Genomic DNA, 14,386 nt, shown 5'->3' with positions numbered 1-14,386 from the left:
TCTGTTTCCTTCATTTCCTTCCCCCTTTATTATTTTACTAAACTTTTCATGAAATTAATTACTTATGCTAGCTGGGAAATTTTGATTCTTTATCGTTTTCTTATGTTTTAAAGCAATATTTTTATTTTTATTTTTTTTAGATTTTATAGGATTTCATGTTTATTAAATTTATCTTCGTTTTTTACCTATAATTGATCCAACAATTAGAAAAAACATCATAATAATTTATCATACCACATTAATTAATAGAGGAAACATTTCATTTTTTTTAGAATATTATTATTGCCAAGGAAGTATTAGGAGTATCGAGGGTATTTTTATTTTATGTTTTCTTTAAACTTTTGAAAGTTGAGTTGTATTTTTTTAAAAAAAATCAATCTAAAACTAGGTGTATGATATTTTTTTTTAGAATTTTGAAGACATTTTTCCTAATTTTAGTTTGTATTTAATTCATCTTTCTAAAATTAAAAGTACTGCAGTGAGTGTGATTGGTAACTCTTGGAATTGTACTGATTAAAGGTCAAAACAATAATTGTTTCAATAAGTAGATCAACTTAGATAATTTATAATATTGATAATTCAATTGACGATTAACATTTCCTTCTAATACGTGATAAAATTTCAACCTTTACACAGAAACCTTATATATGCACATGAGAAAATTAAATGTTAAGTTGAAACCATATAGAGAATCTAAATTCATTAAGGTTAAGGTTCTTATTCATGTAATCATTGATTTAGGGTTTTGAGTGACTGTACATAGTTTAGAAGTATAAATTTATTATTATTATTTATTTCTTGTCAATGTGTAAATATATAATTATACATAGCACAAAAAACTGAGTTTTTTTTTTTAAAAAAAAAAAACTAACCAAATATTAGATAGAAATTTGTTATAAATCAACAAAAAAAATATTTAAAAAAATCGTAATACATTCTACATCTATATTTAAAAAATAAAAGAAGTCTTTGGACGATGTTTGGTTGAATACTTAAAGAGAAAAGTTATGTAATCTTTTTTTATCTTTATTTTTATTTATTGTATCTCATCTTATTAGAATATATTACAAAAATATATAACACTTCTAAATAAAGAAAAAAAGGGTTGTTACTGAACGTTTAATTTAAAAATATAAAGAGAAAAGAATGTTCTCTTTTCTACTCTTTTTTTTTTTTTTGAATTTGTTAAAATTTACTTCAAAAGAGTTGCATAGTATCAAATTAATTCTAAACCAACCTTTTACATATAAATTGGACTGTTTCTTTTTTTATTTTATTTTATTATAATCATATTAGGGACGAACTAATTTTTCAAAACCTTGAACAAAAAGATATGAAAAGATGAATGATTAGTAAGTGCACCAGAACAATCTCCACTAAGTTTACATTGTTTATACGATGTATTTCAGACATGTAGTTTGCTCCAATATATACCATTAACTTTCTAATGGAATTAAACGGAACCAAATTGAAACCAATGAAAAGGAGTATGGTTTGGTTTGTGTTGATTCCTATGTTTTCACCTGTGAAAGTGAATGGTAAGATAATGTACCAAAAATTTTACCTTTTTAGGGACAGGTTTTGCAGGTAGCTATGGAAGCCTTAGCCTGAAAGAACACAATCAGAGATAGTTGAAATTAAAGTAGAAATTGATTTGATTCACCAAAGCAAAGACCAATGATGCAAAAAGTAAAGATAAATAACATAATGATTTTGTTTCATAAAATGATGAAATGCAATAATTGAGTTTGGGTAGTTGTATGTCTTCTTACCTATACCTTAGTGGACAATAACATATATGTATCTTTAGTTGGATCACCATACATGCTCTCCCAACTATAACATTTAGAGGTTTGAATCTCTGTTCCACATGTTAAACTCGAGAACAAAATATAGCACAAAATTATATTAATAAAGAGATAAATCTAATTATCAATTAAATCATTTCATTCCAAAAAAAAATAATATTAGTACTATTTAATAAACAAGAAATGGGACCAAAGACCTCTAGAGAATTTCGGTACCATCCAACGCTGAGAAATATCTTGAGTTTATTCATACTGCAAAAATGTATGGTCAAGTTTTTTAACCAAATGGTTTTTAGACGTTTGATTTTTTTTAATATTAAACTTATATAAACACTACTTTACATATACACTATTGATTTTTTTTTTTTTTTTAATTTGTTGTTTACATTCTAGGATTGTTTTCAAAATATTGTAAATCAAGTTTTGAAATATATAAAAATAAAGTAGTTCTTTCTCGCTCCCCTTCTAATCACTTTTGATTATCATATCAAGCAATAAATTAAATGGTCAAACCGAGAGTGTTTCTACCAAACCGATCACACTTTACCCTTCCAAAATTCGACCTGAACACGTTAGGATGAATTATGGAAATGATATGATCTAAACACATTAAAGAAAGAAAAACCAAAGGGGAATTGAATTATTGAATATATTTGGGGTTTGATAGTTTTATGGGGAAAGTAAAAAGGAGGAGCTCCCTTCAGTCCAAGCAAAGAAAAAGAGAGAGTGCAAAATATCTCCCGCTTCATTCACACAATCACAATAGAGGAAAAGAATATACTTTGAACCAATTTTATTTCTTCTTTCTCTCCGATAATTTCTTTTTGAGCTCTACTGAGTGTTTGAGTGAATGAGTCGGCAGTTACTTCAGCAACTCCTTTGAATCCCTCTATGAGTGGACTGAAGGAAGCTCTCTCTCCCTATTTCTCCATGCAATCTTTCATTTTCGAATGACAAACTCAGTTGTGATATTCTCGAATCATATAGATTAATTGTTATCCAAACTAGGTAATTATCAACTACTTAAAGTGTTAAAATGTTAAAACTGTTGGAGTCCAAAAAATTTAATATCCTGACAAAACCAAAATTAATTATAAGAATGAAAAGTAAACTAAATTAGAATTTGAGATTAGAAGGGAAGATTTGAAAATGAATATAATTTGAAAAAATAATAATGGGGGAAATTAATTAGGATTTAAATTAATAAAAAGTGATTATAACTAATGAATCTACAAAGAGAGATTTTCACAAAAGTGGGGAGAAAAGAACATAGTTGGGAACACCATTTTTTTTAAAAAAAAAAGTTACAATGTTTTTGAACGCCAAGCATTCAGGTGGCCTTGAAAATGTAAGACTAGGAATAATCAATTTTTTTTCTTCCTACTTGTCATGGGATTTCTCAAAAACCTCCAAAACAAGCAAAAAGATAACTCTATAATCAAGATGAATAATAATAATTATTATTATTAAAAAAAAAAAAAACACAATCTCTCTAGAAAGAGGACTCAGATTTTTCCAAATGAGGATAAAGAACGAAAAAACCATTAAATTAACAGATCAAAACTTTGAATAAAAAGCCAGATCTCTCCAAAGAAAGCTCATGTAATTCCCTTGAAAAAGAAAACAAACACAAAAAAAAAAAAAAGGAAGAAGTAAGAAAAATTAACCTGGATCAAGAGGCAGCATGAAGTGAAGAAAAAGAAGGAATCTTCCATTTAAATGATAAGTATAAGAGGGAGAAAAGGATTATTGAGTAAAATGATGTAGATATTAGGTATAAATGAATGAATTAGAGGGGAAAAAGAAGTAATTTGGGAAGATGGGTATTTGTAAAAACCCTAAAATTTGAGGGGATATGAAATAAGATTGGGAGTTGAGGATGAACCCTAGGGCAGGTAGTGGGATCTTGGTTTTGGAAGAAGAAGGAAGAAGCTAAAGTTGGGAATATGGAATTAAAAAGGAGAATGGGTTAATAAAGGGGAAAAGGAGAGATATTTAGGGTGGGGAAAGGATATGTGTATAAATTATAAATAAATTAAAAGTGATGTATGTTGAGATGATGGGACATGGTTGCCATAAGAGTTTGGGACATAAAAGTAGACTCAAGATCTCAATAAATCTAACACTTGAGAAAAAGTTTAGTAGAGAGAAATAGACAGAGATGTGTGGTTTTTTTCCTTTCTTTTACTCTACTTTCCAATAGATATTTGTTGGTGAGTATTAATATTTTTGTATAACTTGTAAAAAATATAAGTACATCTCAATTCTTATCATTCAATTATATTTATGTTGGTATGCAGTTTTAAAACATATTTTTAACATGGTTTAAGTTTATTCACTTGTAAAATCATTATGATTTTGAGTTAATTAGTGTATACAAGCTTTGTATATATAAGTTTCTTTTTTTTTAATTTCATCTTTTCATTCGACTTTGTTAAAACTTCCATAGCTATTCTCTTTTTACCATTTATATCTCTAGTTTTTTCTTTTCCAAAAGAAACTTCATAGTGGTGGTCAACAAGATATTATTATGTTGGAGTTAGTAGCAAAGTATTGTTGGCATATTTGGAACTTATAGAGATTTAAATTAGTGTTCAAATATATGCAATATAGGGAAAGTGTAGTTGGTAGTTTTTGAAAATAGTATATAGCATATGGTTTTAGAATTTTGTAAAGACGGCAAATTCACACTTTTTAGATTATTTTTCATCTTAAATTTTTTATTGTTTCCAAACTATGCATGATAGTGTATTTGATTTCTCCTAATTTTTAAAGAAGAATTATATTGGTTAGTTTTTTTAAAATAGTGTATAACAAGTGTGACGTACAGTTCTAGAATTTTGCAAACATATGAAAAAGTTCTCGTTCTTGAAAATCTTTTTCATCTTAAATTTGTTAATATTTGCAAACAAGCCTTCAATGTATTCTTCTCCCACTTTTTTTAAGCTATAGCCATTCTTTCTCTTATGCAATTCGTTCTTCATTGCTTTTTCTCCTAGATAGATTTTAATTGGTTTATGAAATCAATAAGGGCTTCTTCAATTCATTTGTCAAGTCACTCAAAACTCATAGGAAGATGGATTTCTGATTTTGATTTTGTCTTTCATTCACTATTACAAATTTGGTCATCTTTGATGTTCAAAACACCACAAAAAATGTTTATCTTGATTCTTTGATGTGCAAAACACCACAAAAAATGTCTATCTTGATTCTTTGATGTGCAAAACACCACAAAAAATGTCTATCTTGATGGTCTTTGCCCATCAAGTAGGAAGACATCAAGAAAGACCAACCCTCAAGAAAACTGGTTTTCTTGATGGTCAAAACATGTGATAAAAAACCTATTCTTTTTTTTTTCTATATTACTTCTCATTCTCCTTTGTATTTTCCTCACAACCACCTTAGCTTGCCCATTGTCTTCTTCTGGTCTTTATCCATCAAGAAACTCTAGACTCATCAAGAAATCCAAAACAAAGATATTAATTTTTTTTCGATGATGGTCATTGCAAATCTAGAAAATTTATCCCTTCATGGGCCTCATCTATCAAGAAACCAAACTAACTTGATAGACATTGTCAGTCAACTAATATATTATCCTTGATGTTTATTGTCTATCGAGAAATAATTTTCTTAATGTTTGTAGACCATCAACAAAACTAAGGAAACTTTCTCGATCAAGAAAATCAAGAATGTACACTTTTTTTTTTACATTTTTTTCGTATTTCTTCAACAAAATAAGGGGGACTTTTTTTTACGTAAATGATCGCCAAGATAAACATTGTATCAAGAAAAATATTTTTCTTGATGGTTCTTTGTCATGACTATCAAGAAATTAATATTTGTGTGCGTCAAACAAGACGAAATTTGTAGTAGTGATTATTATTGATTTCAATTTTGTCCTCATGGTTCTAGGAGTTCAATTTTGTGTACTTTTCAACATTTGAGCCTTTTCTTAAGTTTTATTTATGATTTTGCTTCTTCTTCCTTTTTTTTACTTTCTTTTTTTTTTGGTTTTGAAGTGGATACATTAACAGTAAACATCAACAAATTCTTCTATTTTTTATTGTATCAATCTTCATTTTTGGGATATGAGTAGTACATTAATTGCAATATGATATATAATATTTGTTGATTTAAGAATTCCATGTGAATTCTTGAGTTGAATATGATTTCAATGGATTTATTTTATTTTGTACATTTATTTTATTTTTTACATTGGTTTTCTTTTGATTTTATTTTGTATATCAATGTTAGGATGTTAGTTATGTTATATTTATTAATTGGTTGATAAAACTACGTGATTTTGTTTTTTCAAAAATTTTGCACTTCATTGTAGTCATGGTTAAGTATATAATAAATTTTGTATCAATTGTATATAATCCAGTGCATTATTGAGTATGAATGATATAACTCAATGTCTCATTAATTATCAAGTATATTAACAATACATTCAGTACAATATATTAACATATTAGTAAAATAAATCATTATCAGGTATATCAATCAAGTTTACAAGTGCATATCAATAGTTTATCAAATGTTTCACTATGACTTCAAGTGTATCAGTAAATAATACTAAGTGTATATTCAATACATCAAGTATATCAAACATACCATGTACGTGTATTAAGCGTATCAAACTCATTGAGTGTATCAGTGAAACATAACAAGTTTATCAGCAGTACATCGTAGTGAAGAATTTAAATGTGTATTAAACTAATCAAGTGTATAAGAAAAATACAACGTGAATGAAAGTTTGTAATTTTTCATTTTTAAATCTAGGTTGGATTTGGATTTTAACATTTTTGCAAAACCAAAAGTTATGTAATAAGGCCTAATATATTAAACATATTATGGTAAATGTGAAGAAGTTCTAAAAATTATATTGAGTATATTTTAAATGCATCATATATTAAACAATAAACATATAAACATTTTAAATACTTGAGTCTATCGACATCTATCAATAAATACTTGAAGTAGCATTTCAAGTACATATTGACAATATATGAAAGTATCAACAATTATATATAACAATAATCAATATTTCAAATGCATCACCAATATCTTACAACAACTTATAACACTCAACATTCAATCAATAATTTATTTTGAAGTAACAGTACACATGTTACATTTCAAGGGTATCAAGTGTATCAAGAAAAATTAAATGTAAAAAGAAGTATTAAGTATATCCAGGTATATTGGTGCATCCAATGTATGAAAGAATATCGGGTGTATTAAGGGGTATATTAGGTGTATTAGATGTATCAAATGTATATCAATAACGAGGGCATTTGTGGCATACATTTTGTACATGTAACATGGACTTTGTTTTTACCAATTTTACAAATAATGTGTGTATTATGAACTTATTTATTATAATTCTTTTTTTTTTTCAAATGTCCCTTTCTTTTATTTAAATTCTATACTTTAATGCAAGCTCAAATTATGGTCAAATCTATGAAAATGAAATGGGTATACCAACTTCTAACTTTTAATTGATAAATATATGTTTTAAGACAAACATGTTACATTGAAGTCGACATCAAACCATCGTCTTTAATTACTTTTTTAGGGTGTGTTTGGAGTTATTTTCATATGATTAAATAAAATCACTTTTCCTTCAAGTGATGTTGTTTGGCATAAACTAAAATTGATTTTGAAAAAATATAAAATCATTTCAAATTGATTTTAAAAGAATTACGTGATAGATGATTTTTGTTAGGTGATTACCGGTCAATCACCCCCAAAATAGATATCTAACGATTCAGTTAATTTTACTGCTCAGCCATTTATGAAATTTTTTTATTTTAGGAATAGATATCAACCATGCATATAAAAATTTAACAGTAAAATGATTAGAAAAAGTGATTTCGTTACCATAATTATTTAGTTAAATAATTAATTCTCAAATAAAAAAATATCTAAAAAGATAATGATTGAAAATCAATATTTTAAATATATAAAAATTATTTTTGAAAAGTTCTCTACCAAATCATAAATTTGATGGTTTAAACCAATTCAGTCTCGAAGACAACTTTAATGTCTTTATTGAGAGTAGAAAAGAGAGATGGGTTTGATTCACTTATCCAAATTAAATATTGAAGTAGCAAACAAAACCCAAAAGAAATGCCAATGAATTAGTGAAAAATAATTGGTGGGCTGTCTCTTTTTTCCACTCTCCATGACCTTTCAAATTATTTTTTGATAGAAATAAACAAATAAAGGAAAAGGGGAAAAAAGCAACAGAGAGATTCATTTTCACCACCCCTTTAGTTTGCAAAACTCCAAAAACAATACTTTTGTGTGTTCTAAAATAAATTCGTCGTTAATGTGATAAATTATAGTTATTGAACAATTTTGATGCACTGGTAAACTAATAGAGAGAAAATCAAAGATAAAACTAAACTTAGCTCATCGATAGTAGTCGAGAGATAACGTTCTATTCTGTAAGTGAAAAGTTTAATCTCATAACCCAGAGTTGGTATAATAGAAAAGAGAGGGAAGAGAGGGTGCCCTTAATATACCTCACTTTCACAACAAACAGACTAACAGTGTGGATATATATATATATATATAGAGAATAGTCTTTGAAAAGTATTTGAGTGTTCTCCTGGAAATTAATAGTATTTACTTGCCTACCATATTTATCCTCCATTATTATTTCAATATCTCAGGTTGTAGGTGTCATTGAAATTACTTTAGAGTTGAATGTGTTTTAAACCAAATCAATATTCTCAAAAAATTTAAAATCCCATTTCATAAGAATTTTGTTTTAGAAGAACTAAATAGGTAAACACTACTTACATGCATTGATTGGGTTTTTTGTTTGTTTGTCTTTTTCTTTTCTTTTAAAGACCCAATTATATCATAAACTTCAATCTACCCTTTATTATTCAAAATCGACAATGGACTTCAATTTTACACAAAAGTACTAAACCATAAATCTTAAATCCTTTTGAAATAAGAAACCATTAACTTACTCTCAATAGTCCTTAAACATATCCTCAATAACAGTAATACGTTAAACAATAACATGCTTGAAAACAATTCATAAATAGCTTTAACATTTAACATAAATCGTGGCTTTAAAACATGCTTTGAAATACTTTGAATAAATTATTTTCCACTCACAAATACAAGGCTAAATCATTGACCGACAAATTTGTCCGATCTCATCTTGTCTTAAAAATATGGTAAAGTTATGATCTAGTTAATTTTACTTAACCATGAAAACATCGAAAGTGTACTTAAAATTTTCAAAGTTGTTCAAAAAGATCCAAAGTTAGGTCATGACACTGCCTGGCACGCATGGGTGGGCGGCAGGGCCCTGGACCCGTGCTAGACTGCCTGCGTGCTAACCTCACACACAGGCACGTCACGCACGCACCTCACTTGGTCACGTATGTGGCGTCCCACACAACCCTCCTCGCATGTTGCCTTAGCCACGCACACGTTGCACACAAGCCATGCGTCCAACGCCAATCACCATGCACAGTTGCCCCTTTGTTCTAAAATCCATAATTCTTTTGACAAAACTTGCTTCTATAAAGTTGCTCCAAAATGACTTAAATCGCTTAACACAATATTTCATAATCCAGTTTCAAAAGACGAGTCTTGTAGCCCACTTAGAATGCACCTTGCCTAGATGCACCTGAGAAATTATCTTCTCACCTTCTCTTGATCAAAACGCAAACCTCCTTGAATTCAAAATATACGGCAGCCCTCACTTACAAACTAGACACAATTTCTCAACTTTCAAAACCAATTTGTGTGAAAATGCCCTTGTGAGTTGTGAGAAACTTCTTGCTGAAGTTAGCTATTTATAGAAAGCCTTGCATGAAATTATCTTGACACCTCACCCTTGCTTAATCCACCCTTAAACCTCCTTAAATAACCTCAAACTACCTTTCCACCTCAAAATGCATGTTAACAAAATGAAGACACTTGGATTAGCTATAAATCGCTTGCTTTAAGCTTGCCACATGCATATCCAAAACGCATAGCTAACCTCTTAGTCCATCTCGTATAGCTTTTCTTCAAAACGCCCAAGCCACTTGACAAGTCCAAAACGTTGAGACCAAATGCCAACTAACCATTAAACAAGCTTTCTTGCCTACACAAAACCGCCAAATAACCTCTCAAACTACTATTCTCGCCTTGCCCTCAACCAAAATGCCAAACCTTAGAGGTTTTTCCTAATCTTCTCGGCCACACACCAAACACTAAGATAACCTCTAAATCCTTCTTCTCACCTAACATCTTTCAACTTGACAAGCCATCCAAAATGCCTAACACATGCCTTAAACACCAAATAACTTCTTTAGAGGTTTTTTCTTTCCCTTGGTCGCCCAAAAAACACTTTTTAGATGTTATATAGTCCCTTTGGCTGCCACACTAACATCTAAACGCCCAATGTGTCATTCCTTGATACTTAGCCAATTTTTCCAAATTTCCTTAACTTCTACTTAAACCTAAATTTCAAACTTTTCTCTTTCTCTTAAACCTAAACCTTAACATTTCCAAATATTATAACTTCCTTTTTCCCTAAATCTCATTTTTTCTTATTCGTGACCAACTTAAAACATGCCAAAGGTTTAAGAAATTTTGGGGTTTCATAGTTCTTACCCCTTAAGAAATTTTGTCCTCGACATTTGTAAACCCAACCAACATTCTTATAAAGACTAGGTTTTATTACTTAAGTCCAACATAAAATACTTCAACTCCTAAAGCTTCTAATTCCCTACTGAAACACTTTGTTCCTACAATCCATTTGATATCTGTGTAACAATATTTTTTTTCCTTAATACTATAACATTTAAAAACAAAACAAAACTTTTACTTACATTGTGCTCGACAAGATTGTGCTCTGATCGCTGCTTACAAACTTTGCCAGCTAATTAAGTTTTTTTTTTTTTTTTTTTTGGAAATCCATTTAAAAACTATTTTTTTGTCTTTAAGAAATAACTTTTTCTTTCATACCAAATGATATCAGGTTATTAAAACAAACGTTGACTTAAACATTTACTAACTTTCAAACTTTTCTTTCTCAAAGACTTAAACCATTGATCTGATACCAAGCTGTCACACCCCGCCTCAGGCACCTGCTTGCTCGTCCCAAGACGTGTCGTGATGTCAGCCGAAGCCATTCGTCTCTGGAACAACCTCAACTGACACATGACATGGAAATGTGAAACAATCAATAGCGAAAGTCTTTTAACTTTGAAATACCTTAAAAAAATGTAGTGTGACCCATTTGAAATTCTTTCATTCAAACCAAGTGAAAAATATATCCAACATAGAAGTATAAGCTCTTGAGTAAATACAGTAATGCTTTAAAGTAAAACAATTTCTCTTTATGGTTAAAAACTAAGTTGGTCTGGCAGTAGTATGTTCAGCATGCAGAGATCTCCAATTTGTACCTGAAAAGTGGGAAGGACTCTTGTTTAAAAAGTTGTTTTAGATAAGTATTGAGACAACCCACAAGAAATGATGCAAAAAGAGAGTAGACAACGCGAAGTGAAATGCGTAAGTTAAGGTTCTACCATGTAAAGGTAAGCAACGCGATGACAATAGCTGGCGAGGAAGATGTGTGCATTGGATGCCAAAGAATTGGGCATCTGACGCAGTAAGGCGGAGAGAAGTGTCTGTGTCCAATAGGATGAGGCGAGGAAGTAAATGTCTTGTCAAGGTGACTTGACAACTCGCAGAAGGAAATAAATGTCTATTGATTTTTTAGAAGAAAGGACAGTCGGATGTTTAGTGCACTTGTTGAGACTGGTTTGGCTTCCCAAGAAGAAGGTGTGCATCTCAAGAAAAAATCATATCGCCATTGATGTTCAGTGTACATGTCGAGATTGGGTTGGTTGCATGACATGACAAATTGGTGAAGCGATATGTGTAAGCGGAGAAGTGACCCTTGGACATGAGAGGTCACTATAAATAGGGCCGAAGGCCAAAAAGAAAATGAGAAGTTTTGTCCCGAAGAGTTAGATTTATGATGTTGAACGATCTGTTGAAGGAACCGTCAGACAAGAAAAGAAAGCTAGAAGCTGAGAAGCACGAAGTTGAGGCTAAGTACTTTTTTGTGAGTGATCCTTGTAAAAATCAAATGTTTGTGAATGATTAAGCGTTTTCTATATTTTCAATGTTAATTATGAATATTCTTGTGTGAGTAATTAAATGTTTTTTATGCATAAATGAGTATTCTTCCATGAGTAATTAAATGTTTTCTATGCACAAATATGAATATTCTTCTAAGAGTGATATAACGTTATTTATAAACATTTCGTATGTTGATTATAAGTTTCAAGCAAAGCATTGTGAGTAATCCTTTAATGTCAAATGTCTTGCATGATCAAATTTTTTGCAAGATCTTTACAGTGTATAAACGGTTGTGAATGACAAATCAAATTTCAAATGAGATTTCTAAATTTTTGCTTATGATTCTTGTTTTGAAAAAGAGATGTTTTATAAACGTGATTTTCTGAGTATTCTTTCCTCTGTGATTATGTTTATGAAATGTATTTATTGTTATGTGATAATATGTGCTAAGAGTAAGTTGTAACACCCTAAAATTTTAAGAAATTTATTTGGGGTTAAATTTAGAAAAATTGCATAGGATAGCATTTTGAGAATATGATATAACAATTATAGCACATTGCTTTAGAATTTTGCAAATATGGCAAAATTTTCACTTCTCAATCTTAAATTTGATATTATTCCTAAACTACCATTCAATAACTTATTTATCTTTCTCTTTTTAATGTCTACTCATTATTTATTTATGCTCCCACTTTTTAAGGCCCTAATTATTTGTTTATTTATACTAGAAAAATTATTTATTCTTTATGTCTTAATCCTAATTTTAAAATATCAATAGTACAATAATTGCAATAAGAAATATATTATAATGGTTGTTGATCGGAGTAATTTAACTTCATTTGTGATTTTTTTTTTTTTTTACTTTCTTCGATGTGTATTTTGAGTTGAATCTAATTTCAAATGATTTTGTTTTATTTTTCTATATTATTTTTCTAGTTTTACTTTGACTCAGTTTTGTATATCAGTGTTGTGATATAATTATATTATATGTATTAGTTGGTTAATATGCTTACTACGTGATTTTTTATTTTTCAAATTTTATGCAGTTTATTAGAGTATTATTAAGTATCTGAATGATGTAACTCACTGTATCATTATCAAGTATATCAACAATATATTGTTAAATAATATCATTAAAGTGAATCATTATCAAGTATATAAATCGAGTTTACAAGTGTATGTCAATAGTATATCAAATGTATAAATAGAACTTCAAGCATTTCAAGTGCATTTAATCAATCAATTGTATAAGTGATGAATACAAAATGTATTTGCAGTGTATCAGGTGTATCAAACATATATTGTAATGTTTCGGTATTGAGTGTATCAAAGAGTATCAGGTGCATCAAGTATATCAATCAAATTTATTGGGTGTATCAAGAAGCATCAAGTGTATCAATTGGTGTATTAGGTGTATCAGACGTGTATAAAGTGTACCAAACGTATATTAGTAACGATGACATTTGTGACATTTTACTTTTTGATGTGTGGGTTGGGCTTCATTTTTTAAATTTTTGCAAATAATAAAATGTGTGTGATATAAACTTAATTATTATAACTTATTTTGCCATTTTTGCAAGTGTCCCTTAAATTTAAGGCTACATGGAAACAAAAGTAGGACTTGAGAGCACGATTGTGTGAGTACTAGAACTTTCGAGGACAAATTTTCTTATTGAGGGAAGATTGTAACACCTCAAAAATTTAAGGAATTTATTTGTATGTTAGATTAATTGGAATTTGACGTTAAGGAATTTATTTCGTGTAATAATGTGTTGGATTAATTAAGTATACATATGTGGGTATGTATATTTCATTAAAGATTTTGGAATTGGTGGAGAATGTTATTAATTATGACATGAGAGTCGGTTTTCCAAGTTGTTCGAGAATTACAACTTTCGAGGATGAAAGTTCCTTAAGGAGGGAAGAATGTAACACCCAAAATTTAGGTAATTTTGATTTAATTATCTTAATAAGATTTTGAAAAACAGGTGAGATGACGCTAAATACCCTTTAGCCGAAGGTAACCGGTTTACCTTCGTTTAGATTCTTCACCAAAATATAAATTGTTGAACACCGTTATGGATAATAATTTATGTTCATAGAACTTCTTTTTAAAGAGCCAAAAAATAAGAACTTACAACAAAATGTTCCTAAATAAGAGGAATATCTTCTTTTTTAAAGGAGATATTTAAGAAAGATCTTTTGACACCTTATTAAAAGATATTGATAAATGGTTCTAAACCTAAGAAAGATATTTCACATTTCTTTAGATAAAAATAAAACTAATTTCATATTTGTCAAAAAGAAATCTAACATATTTAATTATGTTTGAGTTTATTGGGTGTTATTTTGAGTTATTTGAAACACAAATATGTTGCTACATTGAAATTCGAAATTATTAAATATTTGTTTGAGTGAATATTTAATTAATTAATGGATTTAGGTGTTGGTATAATTATGATTAATTCTAT

General features: G+C 29.0%; 1 long non-coding RNA gene across 2 annotated transcripts; it reads right to left on the bottom strand.

Annotated features, from left to right (window-relative positions):
* Positions 1–1,332: 1,332 nt before the first annotated feature.
* LOC105435472 lies at positions 1,333–3,804 on the bottom strand. Of its 2 annotated transcripts, XR_969497.2 has the most exons (3): positions 3,476–3,804; positions 1,773–2,060; positions 1,333–1,607 (listed from the first exon to the last, which is right to left on the bottom strand). It is a non-coding gene; the product is annotated as an uncharacterized LOC105435472 (long non-coding RNA). The 2 variants fall into 2 exon arrangements; XR_969496.2 differs by lacking the exon at positions 3,476–3,804 and having other exon boundaries at positions 1,773–3,455.
* Positions 3,805–14,386: the final 10,582 nt, after the last annotated feature.

Source organism: Cucumis sativus, chromosome 5 (genome assembly GCF_000004075.3).
Source record: "Cucumis sativus cultivar 9930 chromosome 5, Cucumber_9930_V3, whole genome shotgun sequence".
NCBI lineage: Eukaryota > Viridiplantae > Streptophyta > Magnoliopsida > Cucurbitales > Cucurbitaceae > Cucumis > Cucumis sativus.
The sequence above is the reverse complement of the archived record's forward strand: the minus strand, read 5'-3'. Positions and strand labels throughout refer to the sequence as shown.